Raw genomic sequence first — 15,062 nt, forward strand, 5'->3', positions numbered from 1 at the left:
ATAACGGTTAAAAATTCTCCAAAAGAAAGCAAGAGTAACAAATACCAGTTATCTCTTTGTTTTGTTGGCTGCACTCCCAGAAGGCCAAAGAACTGCTATTCCATGTATTTCTTCCACGTCACCTGAACAAAATTGAAGCATTGTAAATTAATTGAACTCAAAAAAGCTCCTGGGGTCTGGTAAGTTGCTCCATTTCATGTAAAATCCTGGGCTTCTGGCTATTAGCACTGTCCTCTGACAAATTCAGGAAACTCTTGCTATACATCACGTATATCTCTGGAGGTAGATAGAAACACATGCGCACAGAATAAATATTCCTGAAAGAATTAGCTGACAAAATCCTCATGGTAGATTTGGCCATTGGAAATAAGTTTTCTTTTCCATTTGAGTGATAAAATTGCTTTTGAAATTCTGGGATTTAGAAACTATTTCATATTGCTTACAGAAAAGGTACCTATAATCCATTATTTAGTTTTACCACTTAAAGAATACATTTGTACAGCCCAAATGCTACATTATTTTTTAGTATGGACTTAATTATTTTTTAATATACACTTTAATACTATATTGCAGGTCTTTAGATAATTGAATGTTCAATTAATTGCATAATGGATTTATGATATGATTTGTATGGTGCTTGCTCCCACAACGACTCCTCAACTCGGATTCATTTTGCTCTGCTGTAATTGCGTAGTTATAGTAATGTGGTTTGGTACAACATTCTTCCTCATCCAGTCCTTAAAAAGTAAAACCTTTCATTTTGATTTTGTGCATTTGATTTTTTACAGCAACAATCACAATTTGCAAATTACTTCAGTACATAGACTAATACAGAGCCTGTGTTGGGTATTGCATGCATCTTGTTTCTCTGCATTTTTACTTTAATGATTTGAACTCGTGGCAGTATCTTCTAGAAATCTGTTTTATTAAATGCCATTCTGCAGCCATTAAGATAATTTAAAAAAAAAAATGTTTCTTTTGAACTAAACCTATCATTGACTAATAGTTTTTTCTTTTAAATTATTAGACAAATATTGTTAGGCTGTAACATGGATGTTAATCTGCCCAGCTTCCATGTGTTTATGTGTTGCTTAGTATTTGCAGTTATTTTCATTCCTGTTATGCCTAAAACCCCCTTATGTCTAAGCATCCTTTGAAAATGCACCCAATAATAATAGTATAATCCCTATGTTATGGTTTGCGCACAAATGTAGCTGACATATCAGCTTGCTATCCATTGAGTCTGCTATTGCTTGATAACACACATGGGAAAATATATAACGTGATACGCATACACACCGCTTGCTTTGTCAGAAATACACACAAACATGAATAATTTGACTTTCCCATTGGTTACAATGATTGCATTGTGTTGGGATCAATTGCTTGGAAAGCAAAGGAAAATCATGAGGGATTCAGAGAGCTGGGCCTCTTTTTGAAAGACGGTCTAGTTCCACGTTGGTCTGAACACACTGGAGGACCCCATCTACATCTCCATTTAATAAGCTCGAATACATAGTATCATTAGACTGTATTTCTAATAGCATCACCATTTAGGCATTGATATTAAACTCACAGAGGTTTATCAATTGAAGTAAAATAAAGACAACTACACTGAAACGCTAGTGGTTAACATCATGGTGATTTATATAGACTTCAGACTTGCATACAGTGAAATATGATCTTCTGATGAATGGCATTTTTTAGAATCAAAGATAACATTTTTGTTTATTTTTAGGTACAATTAGGACAACAATAAAACTTAAATTTGTCTAGCAAGGCAATTAAATTGGAGACTGATCCCACTACATTACTACTTACATGCTCAGAAACAGGCATTTACTAAAATACGTTCTTGAGTTTTTCCAGATATATTGCTTGATTCTGTGTATGTAAAAATTATGCAATAGTTATTAATACAGAATATAGTGTCTAATGCACAGGTGGCATGTGAAGCTTCCTATTTCCTAAAGTAAGAACCTTGAAACCACAGGAGGAAAAAGCATAGGAGAAATAGGAGAGCTACCTGGAATGGCAGACTCACAGAGTGAGACACAGCAAGAAAAAAAGTGACCGTTACTGTCTGAAGATAAAATCCTGATGCTGCATTTGTATTTGCAGAGGATCACAGATTATGTTAGAATAAAAGTTGAAACCAAGACCTTAATTTAAAGTAAAGTAAATGTAAAGCCCAGTACACTTAATTTTTATGGGCTTAGGGTTTGGTTCGATTTTCCAAGGGCAGACTTGTGTCCTAGTTGAAGCTGTCTGGGATATCTCCTGCATCAGCAGTGGCAGGAAAAGTTCCTGCTCCCTTACAGTGAGTTGCTCCAGGGGTAGGAGGGCTTTTCCACTTTGTAGTTCTGCTTGCTACAAGGTGAAGGGAGACAAAGTGTCAGAGGACTGGAAAGTGGAAATCCATCCACTGCCCAGATTCCTGCTCATGGGTCAGCTACAGTCACAGGCTTTTTATGGAGGAGACATGGCAATGACGGATGTGTGTAGGAAGATGATTTAAAGTATGAGACTGGCAGGCGCTTTCAGGGAAAGGAGGCTGTATCAAGTAACCTAGAGACCCTGAGCTTGGCATGATCCTCTCCACATACAGTAGGGTCTATAGCATGTACAAAGCAGGTATCTGACATCCTTGCTGACTTTCCTGAATACTGCTTCCCCAGTGTTCTTTGAGGCTAGGCCTGAATGTCCCATACAGTAAAATGGCATTGAGAAAGGATGCTGAAGGGAGGGATGAGGTCTTCTTTCATATTACAGCTGTTCTTGTAATTTATATTTGCCTCTTGAATGTCAGGGATTGGTCATTTTTTAAAGAGAAATCACTTTCTTTATCATGAGCTGTGTTACTATAGGCTGGAAGGAAATCCTGCGCTGTCACTGCAGTTGGTGGAGAGAATGGCAGTCAGTCAGTTTTGGTCTGGCTGCTGTCACCAGCACTGGTTTTCACATTAATTTCAGTGACTTGTGGATATGAATTCCATGTGCACACAGTCTGGCAGAGTTTGTTTGTTTATTTCTATTTTGATGGCTTCTTTGTCTCGGAGATTATTTTAGGGCAGGGCTGACATCCTCACCCTGTCCAAAGCAAAGACAGACTGTAGCCTTGCTGCCACAGTGCAAGGATCCCATTTGAAGCTTTATCCCCTGTCAGAACAGGCAGCAACGTTATAGCATGGAATCTGACAGGAGGAACTTCCTCAAGTTTCTTTTTTTTTTTTTTAATTGAGCCAGATTAAAAATATGAATCTACTATTATATATGTTCAATGGAGAATTAATTTCACTGTTGTGTGTTCAGGTTTGTGCCACTTGTATATATATTCTGAATTGTGATTTGAATCATGAAGTTTTCTGCTTTCCTTATTGAAAGAGTCTGTATACATACAGCATCATCAATTAGTCTAAGTGAATGATCCCATTTTTTTATACAATGCTTTGAAGGTACAAAACACTGAAGTGTTTCATGTCATCTCCTTGATGATCATGATCCTATTTCAAACATAGCTGTTTGCTACACAAGGCTGTTACAACATCTAGCCTTGGCGGCAGCACTGTATATGTAATTTAGCAATTCTCCACATACTTGCAATTACAGAATTAGGAACTAGGGTAAACCTTCCTAAGTTTTAGTAAGAAGGGAGTCCTTGGAAAACCTCCTGAGGGGACTTCGGCCATGAGAATTAAGAGGGCTGCATGTTCAAATCAGTAGGCTCTGTTGCTGTTTCCATACCAAAGCTGGGGAGCTAAGGTGAAGATGAAGGTGCTTTGCTTCTTTGCTTTCTGTGCAAAGGAAATTCTTCCATGGCTGTATATGCTGCTGTTAAACATTTCCTTTCTCATTCAGTGTCCTTTTCAGATAAATGGTATCGCTGTTCTCAGGAGCATGCACTTCTCTAGATCAGCCTGCAATACTGCAGTAGTTTGACTCTATGTGCTCTTTAAGATAGACAGCTTATATCTGGATATTTGAGAGCAAGAAGTTTTTTCAGCACTTTCAACAGCGCCAAGTATTTTGTTGCTGTTGTGAATCATACTAGACACAATTTGACTTTTTTTTTTTCTTAAATAAAAACAGGCTTATTGGTTTATTCTGTCAATGAAACACTTTCTGTCCAACAGTTCTATCTGCTACACCAACACAATGTGCATCTTTAGTCTGACCATTTCTATTAGATAAATAATTTTTTAAGATCATATATTCTTTCTGCTTTGAGGGGAAAAAAGTGTCTACTGTAAGACATATTATTTTGGATTAGTATCACATAATTTAGTGGTTTATGTGTATGGTACATAATTTTTTTAGTGGAGTAAATTCATATGTGATGAGTTCCAAAGCCTGCCATCAAAAGGTCATAATTCTGAACTATAGAGGTCAAGCCTTAATTAGCTTTACATCATCTTGATTTTTTATTCCAATCTTGGAGCATGGTTGTATTGACTTTTGGCCTTCCATCTCACTGATTGCAGCTCCAGTCTTGGTATTTAAATAGACTTGAAGAGCAACAGGGACTTGGAAGGCATTTAACACAGCCAGAAGGATGTAGACGTTTCTGGAAATGGATGCGAGTGAAGCATGAGGCTAGATTGTAAAACCCAGCTGACCTTGTTACCACTTATTGTCTCTTTCTTCCTCATGCAGACAGACTGTAGTGGATTAATAGAAGCCAAGAACCTGATTTTATGTATCACAATTTATTTTTCTTTGTAGATAGGATCAGACACAAAGCATTTCAAACATAGACTGAGTTTTGTTTTAGACTTCCTCCATTTTTTGGTATTTGAAGAGAGGAGCAATGACTCTTTTACCTGCATTAAAAGGTCATTTTCTAATACTGTACAATACAGCATAACTTGGTGTCATGTCTGTCTACTTTCACAGGACATTTTCTGATGCAAAGCACAGCCTAGTGAAATATAGGTCAAATACAGTATGCAATGTTGAGAAGCAAACTCCATACTTCATTGTTAACTCAGATTGTGCCCTGAGCAAGCAGAGCAGAAGGCAAACACAAATAACGTGCTGTCTAACCTGAGATAGGGAAAGGAACTAGTGAAAAAGCAGAACAGCAGAGCAGTGTCTGTAAGCATCATCCTAGTTACATGAATGTTTAGTCTTTTAATTTTGAATGGAATTTTGTTTATGTAACTTAATCTGGTCAGAGAGGTTTAGATAGTGATTATAACAGATGACTGAGAACCTCAAATTGAAAATATTACTTGCTTTGAAATACTGTTTTTCAGTATGATGCTCTAAAAATTATCTATTACTGAAAAGCAAGTATTTAAAAGGTAGAAATATACATTACCCTTTTTTTAGTTTTGTTTTCTTTCTTTATTGTTCACTTCTATTGCCTGATAGAAATGAGCTGAATGTAGGTTTCTATTCATGAGGTGACTTAGAAACCTCTGTGTCTTGTAGTGCATTAGCCTTATTCATCAGGTACGCTCAGTGCAACACGATATCTTGAAACTCACAAATCTCAGATAATGTTTTTTTCTTGCAGAGTCCCATTTCTTAAATCAAGGCACATTCTCACTGTGATTTGTTTTCGTTTATTTACAGGTTGAAATGCGAGCATCCACATTTAATACTCTATTTGCATCTTTGTTGTCCTGGTCACTAAAGACACTGCATAGCCACCATGGTAACAAAGAAGATGATTTCTTTTTTCATACCTCTTGTTGAACTTGTCCACGTCTTAGTTAGAGTCAGAAGGGTCCTTTGCAGATGAGACAGCTGAACAGCCACACAGTATTAACCAGCTGCATGTTAAAATGGAGTTAAGAATAGAATGATCTTCCAAAAGAGCAATATTATAAAATGGAAGAGAGCCATAAAATGATTTAAACTGATGACACAACAAAGGCGAGACGCTGTGGGTTTCCCATGACAACTAATGCATTGTCTCTTCCTCAGACTCATGGTGTCTTGTAAATTTTTGCAAGTTTGTTTTTTTTTAATAAAGCATGGGAAAGGATACAATGGACTGAACTTCTGTGAACAAAATGTGTTAAGAGTAGGGTTTTCTGTTGGTTTTTAAAGATACTGAGAAGCTGTGATTCTTAGCGGTTCGTGTCCTCAGGAATAACTTAGTAATGTGGTAAGATCAATGTCAGTTATCTCCATGGGAAGGAAAGGCATCTCACCCAAGTCACCATTTTTCTTGACTCTTCAGAAACAGAAGCAGAACTGAATTGGAGAAAAACTGCTGTCAACGGTGCTGCTCATTTTTCCTCAAGACAATATCTTATGAAATGAGAACTGTTTTGGCAGTAGAATTATTGCCCATTGCCAAAAGTGAAGTAGGGAATGGAATATAGGGAAAACCCCAGCTGCCACAAAACCTGTGGAGTGATATGAATATACCATGAATATACAGCTCCATCAAATTTTGGGCTCCATCTTTATGTTTCCTCCCAAAACATGAATGTGATTTACAGCCCTCCACATATGAGTCTTAACTTCTTTTTTGGATGCTAAAAATTCCATCATTGACATCATTGTTTCTTCTGCCAGTTTAGTACACTATGTATTGAAGTCAAATCAAATGCTGTAGAAGTGTAAAATTCAGGGGCTTTCCCTTACCAGTGGCTTCAGTGCCAGAGCTCCTATCTTGGCACCTCTATCTTGTCTAGTTCATAACTTAGACTTCTGGTTTAGGACAACCCTAGTTTGGTCTGGAGAGCACAACCAAGCAGATAAATGCAGACAGCATTTGGAGGATGAATCCACAACGGTACAGTTAGCTAATTGGAGCAAAGATTTCAGTGCAATATGGAGTCACCAGTCTTAGTTGTACTGCAAATGATTACAACATAAGGAAGCATTAGTGCCTCAAGTGGATCTTAACAACAGAAAATCAAAGATACCCTGGAAGGTCTGGAGCTTGAATATGGCTTGACATAGTATTTCTGGGATTTTTACCACTCAGGCTCAGACCCAGTTTAGAGGAAACATAACAGAAGTGAAGCAATCACTATTAGTAAATATAAGGTCTGATCCTGGTGTTTTAATATTTCTATAATTAGCTCTCTTTCAAATACAAGGAAATTGCTGCAGCTGCATTATGCTTCCTGTTAATGTTAATGGGTTTGATTCTGATTTCAAGAGGATTTTTGTCAGTAGTCAAATGTAATTTAATGAAGTGCTGCCACTGCAATGCTAGTATTGCATTTGTACTCCACTGAAACCACACAGTTCAGCATTGTACAGAAATAATTTGCACTTAAACAACCAGAGCAGGGAAAGGTGCCTTTCCTGTTCATATGGCACGGCACTGTCAGGCTACTAACGTGGTTACAGGCATTGCAGGTGCCTTAAAACCACATTGCATTGACAAGGAATTCTCTTTCATTGTACTGGAACATTTTTGAAAGCAAAGATATGCCTAGTTATAAATATTGTGTGTATTTTTTTAAATCTATTTATATAATCTACTGTTTAATAACTGTTTGCCATTAAGGAAATATATTTAGCTTTTGCGTAGGTGCCAAAAAAAATTTACAGTATTTAATTTTCTCAGGAAATCAGTGTTTCTGGGATGCATTTTTCTGTGGTGAATGGATTGCTTCTGCCTTCTGGGGTCTTTTCTATTCATTGTGTTTGGACTGTGTTTGGGAAGCTTTTGCTTACTTCCAGTCTTCCAGAGCTTGCAGCTGATTGCATCTCTGACTTGCGTGTGAAAACAGATTCAAATACTCGTTGCTTGTTGCTAACAGTGCAGTTTTATGTTGCAATGCTCATAGTCTGGTACCTGTGGCCTGTTACCATAGATCTCTGAAGTCTTTTCTGTAGAGAGCAGGTGGCAACACACATACATCCCCTGGTGCATGGCAGCGTATTAAATTGCCCAGTGATAATGGGGAAAAAACAGTAACACCTGAACCTGCTTGCAAGAGCTACAGCATTTCTCTGCAGTCACGGCTTCCTCACTCAGGCAGATGAGCTTAGGTCAGGGTGTACTGCTGTCACTTCAGGACAAAAAGCCCATTCTCGGGCCTCATGCAGCTGAATAAGGCTGTGCATCTTGTGTGCACAGGTAAGTAGCTGAATCAGGGCTCTGGTTGTGTGGCTGCACATGCAGGACAAGATCAGAAGCCTGACTGTGTGAGCTCAGAGATTGTTCAGATCCCACTTTCCAGTGTTATGCCCCTCCACAGGAAGCCCCTCTAGGGCTTTCAGGTTTGGCTGCATGCATCTGTCAAGCAATATTTGTACTTGAAAAGGAACTCTAATTAGTTGTATAATAACTGAAGAATAGAATTTCTACAGAAGCAAGGCCAGCACCAGCCAGCATTAACTGTGGGAAATGTTTCTTATTCATAGCTCACACTTGGGTTTTTTGCTCCAGCTGAAATTTTTCTGTGTTCTGACTATAAAACTCTGGTTAGAGGCCGGCTACTGGAAAGGAAAAAGGAACTGTACAAGATAGGCCTTGGGCTGTGCACTTCAGCCAGCGTGCACTGATGGTGGGTTCTGGTTTGACCTGAGCAGCAAGCAGAGGGCAGAAGTCTCCATTACGGAAATCAGAAGCGTTACTTTTGTGAATAGTGTTGGAGTCCAGGGATACTCACTTCACGTGGGTTGAAACCTCAGAGCTAGGTCAGTGGGGCTGCACTCGGGCCAGGGACTGCATCAATGGCAGAGCTACAGAAATTCACAGTTCGATGTTATTACAACAATCAAACCAGAGTAATAACAGCAAAGAGCTGATTTTGCTACAGAAACTCAATTATCAGAATGAGAGTGCTGTTGAGCTGACTTTCCTGTGAGATCTGGCTGTTGTCTGTATAGTAGATTAAACAAAGCTGGGCACTGGACCCTGATATTCTATGTTGTTAAATTGTTAGAATGGACCCAGGTATGAACTCTGTGTGTGGATGGGGAGTTCAAGATCAGGCTAACTCCAGTGGGCAGTTTGGTGGCAATATGGGTTGATAGCATAGAATAAAGTCATTTCATGCTAGCTGGTGTCAGAATGTAATATTTGATTGTTATTACAGATATAGTCATGGCAGGGGGATTGGAACTAGATGATCTTAACGTACTTTCCAACCCTGACTATTTTATGATTCCATATAGTCCATTGATGAAGCCATGGCACATCAGAGGAAGTTCTCTGATGTTCTTCGTGGAACAGGCATACAAGGGATTTACAAACACCTGGTACATGGTTGTAAGGAAGCTTTGAAGTGGCTGGGTCTTTGGTTTATTGTGAGTTTTATTAGTATATTTATCTATAAATAGATAGCCAAACAATATGCAATACAAAATAGGTAAAAAATTACTTTAAATGTGAATGAATGTAAATATATGAAGAATTGAAATTACATTTTTTTCCCTTTTTCATTTGTACACCACAGAATTTACACATGCTTGAGAAAGTGGAAGAACCACGGTTAACGTATCTTTTTATCTCAATTGTCCAAAGCCAAAATTAACTGAGCAGAGGAAAGCTTAATGGCCCTGGAGGGTGTCCTAGAATATTGTTTTATTTATATAAGAAAACAATCCTTGCTGCAGCCATGGAGTTTGCAGGCTGTGCTTCACAAATGTGGGTAGTCCTGTGTGGTCAGGAATATGTTCACAGCAGCAAGACAGTAATGTTTCATAAATGATCTCTGTGGAATGCTGAAGCTGGAATTTCAAGGGGTCAGTGACCTAATCCTCTTGTATCTTAACCCTTCTGCCTGTCATTCAGAAATTGTCTGCTCTCTTGATTTGAAGAGACGATGTCACACTAAAACAAGACATTCTGACATGGGTTCACCATAATCCTACAGCAGTAGAGTTGGAAACAGTAGCAGACTGCTTTTGATCAGCATTCTTGCAGTGGTTGCGATGCAGCTATTTTACACCAAATGTCCATCTCTTGGAAATGTTATGTATCCTTTGCATCTCCTTTTAGTCTGATTTGCCTGTATTTGCTGAGCTGCCCCAGGACTCCTCAGACAGTATGCACTCTGCTGTAAATTAGTTGCAGTGGTGGAAGTGAGAATTGTGTTTGGTCTTTCTTTTGGATCTGGAACCGATCACCCAAACTACTATTTTGGTAAATTATAATCCAAGTTTATCTGCAGCACAACCTATATGAATGCCTAAGGCTACTACTTCATGGGATGATCATAAATCAGAAATGCATCAGTGATTACAGGTTTAGAAAATCTGTTTATGTAGTTGTTTGGTATCAGACTTAAAAATTCAGCTCATCTCACTCGCATAAACTCCTGCATTCACAGATACCTTAATAGCTGTCTCCCACTGATTTCCATAATCTGCCATGAATGTGACCCCAATCCTTTTGTTGAAACGAAGTCTTGTGATTATTAAGCCTTTTTCTGTCTGAATACCAGGGTGTGTCTTGATCTGCTGTTTTCAGTTTGCTTTGGGTTGTTACTGGCTTTAGGACCATTCACAACAGCTGTATGGCAGATTGCTTGGACACCACTCCAGCTAAAACAACACTGGCTGAGAATTCTGTTCTCCTTTGTCTGTGTCATTTTGTTTTGCTGAAAATCATCAAGACCTCTCTATATATGACCTATCCTCTGTTTTCAACCCCTGCAATTCAAGCTGTACATTTAACTGTGTTTAGGTGCTATGAGTTGGTTTCACCTCCTCACCTAACTTGGCTAGATGGAAGTGAGGCGTCCAGGCTTAGGCAGTAGTTAGGCTTCCTCTGTAGTCAGTATTAGACACTTGTTTTCTTTTGGATGTACCTGTCTAGCTACCTCGAAGAGATGCCTGTAAAGTTGCTATAGACTTAACAGAAGAAAAAGAGGCATCTAACTCTTAGTCTACTAATTCAGTAGCTCCAAAACATACAACATTAAGATATTAACCATAATTTATAGCCAGCAAAATCCTAAGAGATGCTTGATCCTCTTGACTTCTTTAGGATAAGTGGCAAAAATGCAATTCTCTGTTGTACACCACCTCTGTAACTGAGCTCCTAAAAGAAATTCCGAAAAAAAGTTTTTTTTTTTCTTGAGGTTTCATTTTCCAGATGGTGTTATTGATATTTAGGCACCAAAGAACTGTGTGTTGGCTGAAGTCTGACTGCAAGTTTGTGAGCAGTTATGGTCCAGATCTCTCCAACTCTCTTGGTCAGTAGCAGTCACCTTAATCTACAGGCAGACACTGGGCAGCTGCGACCACATCACAAGCTGGTGTACCATGTGTCAGAGCAAGCAGAGAGAATGGGAAACAGAGGTTGTATGCCCTCAGACATGAGTTGGGAACAGAAGAATTCAAGGCTTTGATTTCGGAGAAGCAGAGTATTCCAATGAACTGGTTTTGTAAGACCTGTACTGAAATTACTGATTTCTATGAATGATTCTAACTGACACAGTGCAAATATTGTAGGAAATAAATACCTAAGGAATACGATTGCTTTAAATAAACAGAAAAAATAGTCTTAATATTGAAACTCCTGGATGTGTTATGATGCTAAAAAAGGAATAAACTAATTACTACCATGGAGACTTTAAATATGAAATTGATGGGAAGGGAGGGTTTATTGCACTATCAGGGGAACTTTAAATATGAAATTGATGAGAAGGGAAGGTTTATTGCATCTCCAATTGGGAAGCTAAGTGTAAACATCAAATGGGAAGATACCACCTTTTGTTACCTCACCTCTAATGTAGAGTTCCTTCTATAAAATATAGCAAGTGCATGTACTTAACTAATCAAACTATTTATAGGCATACTTGGTAAAGCCTTTGGCCTTAGGTTTTTTTTTTAATTTGGTTACCTTAGCAGGTCTATTCTTGTTCTTTGGTTAGTTCTAGTTGTATAAGAAGTAAATTCATTCCTTCTGTCACTTCTGATTTGTTCCTGCTCCTTCTGAATCTTCTTCCATTGGCATCTCTTTCTGGCCTTAGACTAAAAGCATTAATTTATACAGCATTCAACAAAACATTTCCAGAAGTCTGTTAGCATTATTATCTTCCCCTCCAGTGAACTCAGTACTTGTTTGTACAGCACGTACTGCATAAAGTCTAAAAGGTGTTGGATATAAAGGAGTCTTGGCTTCCAGAACAAATCTGTGTCTGTGTATCTAATCAGAGGCATCTTTCTCACTCCAGGCTGGTGAAAACTCAATTGCGATAGAGATCAGTGAAGACCAGCGTTTTTGCAGGTGCATCTTTTGTTGCGGTAGTTGTAAAGCTGGCTTCTGGATTGTTTGGAAGGTGGTCCAAGTCCAAAGAAGAAAAACATTATGAAGAGCAGAGATTAATACAAATATTAATGTTCCCACTGACTGTTTAGAAGCCATAGCATTTGATAGCATCTGCGAGAAGTTTCCTGTGTGTCTGTGTAGTACAAACTGCAGATTTTAAAATGGATTTTTTTTGTGAAAGCTGAAACAAGTTGCTGTAATCTTTTAAAGCATTTAAAAAACATAATATTTTTCTCAGAATGAGAATATATTTAACTCTGTCTACACCAAAAGAGTTTTAAAAATGTTCTCTAGCTATTCAAGTTCTTTCAGTTCACATGAGCATTAGTTACACTGCAATGTTTGGAACACTTGCACCAATTTTAAACCTATCCAAGGAGCTAGGTAGGTACAGAAAGTACAGAGACTATTTGGCCGGACACAGCTTTACTACTGAGATTTTATTGCCAGCTATAGCTGAGGTGTAAATTCCAGTCCAACTTTAGGATAATTTCATAAAACACACAGTTCAGCAAAGGCTACCTGGGATCAGAGGAGAGATAGCTGTTTAAGGAATAGAGCTGACATATGAGCTATAATATTCTACCCAGTAATTGAACTGGAAATTCTGTTTTCTACTTTTAGGATTTACAAAAGGTTAATCTGCCTGGATCCAAGAACCTTTTTTGACTAGCATGGTTAATCTATTTAGTTTCCACAGCTGAGTGAACACAGACATATGGCATGGACCACAGCCAGTTCCTTTGACCCTCCTGCCTGAGTGACCAGTGGCCCATTGATTAAGAAATAACTTTTATCCAGATTCGATCCTCTTCTTGTAGGTCCTGTAATGACTGACTGTGTGTGAACATATGTGTAAACACAGAATCATAGAATCAGCTAGGTTGAAAAAGACCTTCAAGATCATCAAGTCCAACCATTACCCCAGGACTGCCAAGTGCACCACTAAACCATGTCTCTGAGGGCCTCATCTACACATTTTTTGATCACTTCCAGGGACAGTGATTCCACCACTTCTCTGAGCAGCCTGTTCCAATACTTGATCACCCTTTTGTTGAAGAAATATTTCATAATATCCAGTCTAAGCCTCCCCTGGTGCAGCTTGAGGCCATTACCACTTGTCCTATTGCTTATAACCTGGGAGACGGGACCAACCTCCACCTCACTACAACCTTTCAGGTAGTTGTAGAGAGTGATAAGGTCCCCCCTAAGTTTCACAGAATCATTGACATCCTTTAAATTCCCTATAGAACTGGAATTCAGTGTTGGTTTTAAATATTGCAAAGCTGAGTCTTCTCCCTCTGTCCTGTCACCTCCCCTGAAAAAGAATTGTACATTCCTACATTACATTAGCATTTAAGATTCCTAGAATAATGAATAACAATTGTATCAGGTTGTCTGAGTGCAGGTCGTGCCAAATTTGTGTAACAATTAGAAATACAAAACCAAATGTTATATTTCTTGTATGAAAACAGTGCAGGATGATGGGAGAAAAAAGTGCCCAGCTTGAGCTTTGCTTTGCAAAAAACCTCAAAACCTCAAGGACCAAACACCTGGTCCTGCTGAATTTTTAAGCACTTTTCTAATCCCAGACATGTGAATAAACAAATTGGTTTTGGAAAATTCATAAATAGACTTCAAAGATTTGCTTAAGCGTTTTGCTGGTGGAATCATCAAGGATCTGGAAGATCTTATTTCTATTTCTCTGTCAGGTCTTTCATGATGTTTTTAAGAGCAGCTCACTAAAGTTTCATGTCAAAGCCCATGTAGAAAGGCCACACATTTGCAGAGATTTTAGGTATGGAATATGTATGGCTAGGGCACGTGCAAATCTGTTAGTTTCATGAGACATCCTTTCAAAGTAATGACACAACTATTTGATGGATGTAGGATCAATTTATTTAAAACATGGTAGTCTGGCCAATCCAGCAATGTAGATATCCTTGAATAACCTTTGACAGCACTCCCAACTGTTCTTTGAACAAGCGGAGAAGTATGTCAGAGGCCTTAGTTTTGCTCATGTTGGGCTTCCTCCAAGATACCACTTATGGACTTCTGAGTCAGTGGGGCCCCTGTTCCCTGCAGGGTATTGTGAGAGCACAACACACTCGGGGCTTCAAAGCCACTGCCCCAGGGAGGAATTGTGTTTGTGGCAACCAGGATAACAGAGAGAAAGACAAAATAAGTGACCTACGGAATTAATCTGTAAGAAAACTCATACTTTAGGATTTTTTTTGTTGTTTTTTTGTTGTTTGCTTGTTTTTTTAACCCAAGGAAAATGAAGGAAACAATGTAAATGTCCAAAGAGGTGTGAGTAGGATGTGTCAAATAGGCTGAGCCCTGATGTAGGAAGCAGTTTTAATCCACTGATAAAACTCTACTGTTAATTTCTATTGGAACACTGACTAGGACAAAATCATAGCACACATTCCTTAGTTGTTTTGGTTTTGGTTGTTTGGTTTTTCTATTGGTTGGGGTTTTGTTTTTTATTATGTCCTTCAACCCAAACAAGGGGTCCAGTCCCTGGAATCAAATGACATGTCAAATTCACAGAAACAATCCATGACATTCCAAGAAATGTCACAAGGTTAAATCACTTTTCATTGTTTTGAAGAGAGACAGAGAATACAGTAAAAAGAAATAACAGGGGAAACAAGAAAGGAAGGCAACAACTAAAACAGAGACACAAATTTGTTTTACAAAGATTTATGCCACCAGTTTAAAAAAAAAAAATAAAAAAAGAAAAGCAAATCACAGTGCTTTATTCTGCCATCCCTCCAACTAGGGTAAAGGGGGAATACAATCAATTTATTTACTGAAGGTTTTTAATGCTCTGTTTTTTCAATAATGACTCTGGTTTTTT

Source organism: Pezoporus occidentalis, unplaced genomic scaffold (assembly GCF_034315485.1).
Source record: "Pezoporus occidentalis ecotype Australia unplaced genomic scaffold, CSIRO_AGI_Poc_V1 ctg181, whole genome shotgun sequence".
NCBI lineage: Eukaryota > Metazoa > Chordata > Aves > Psittaciformes > Psittacidae > Pezoporus > Pezoporus occidentalis.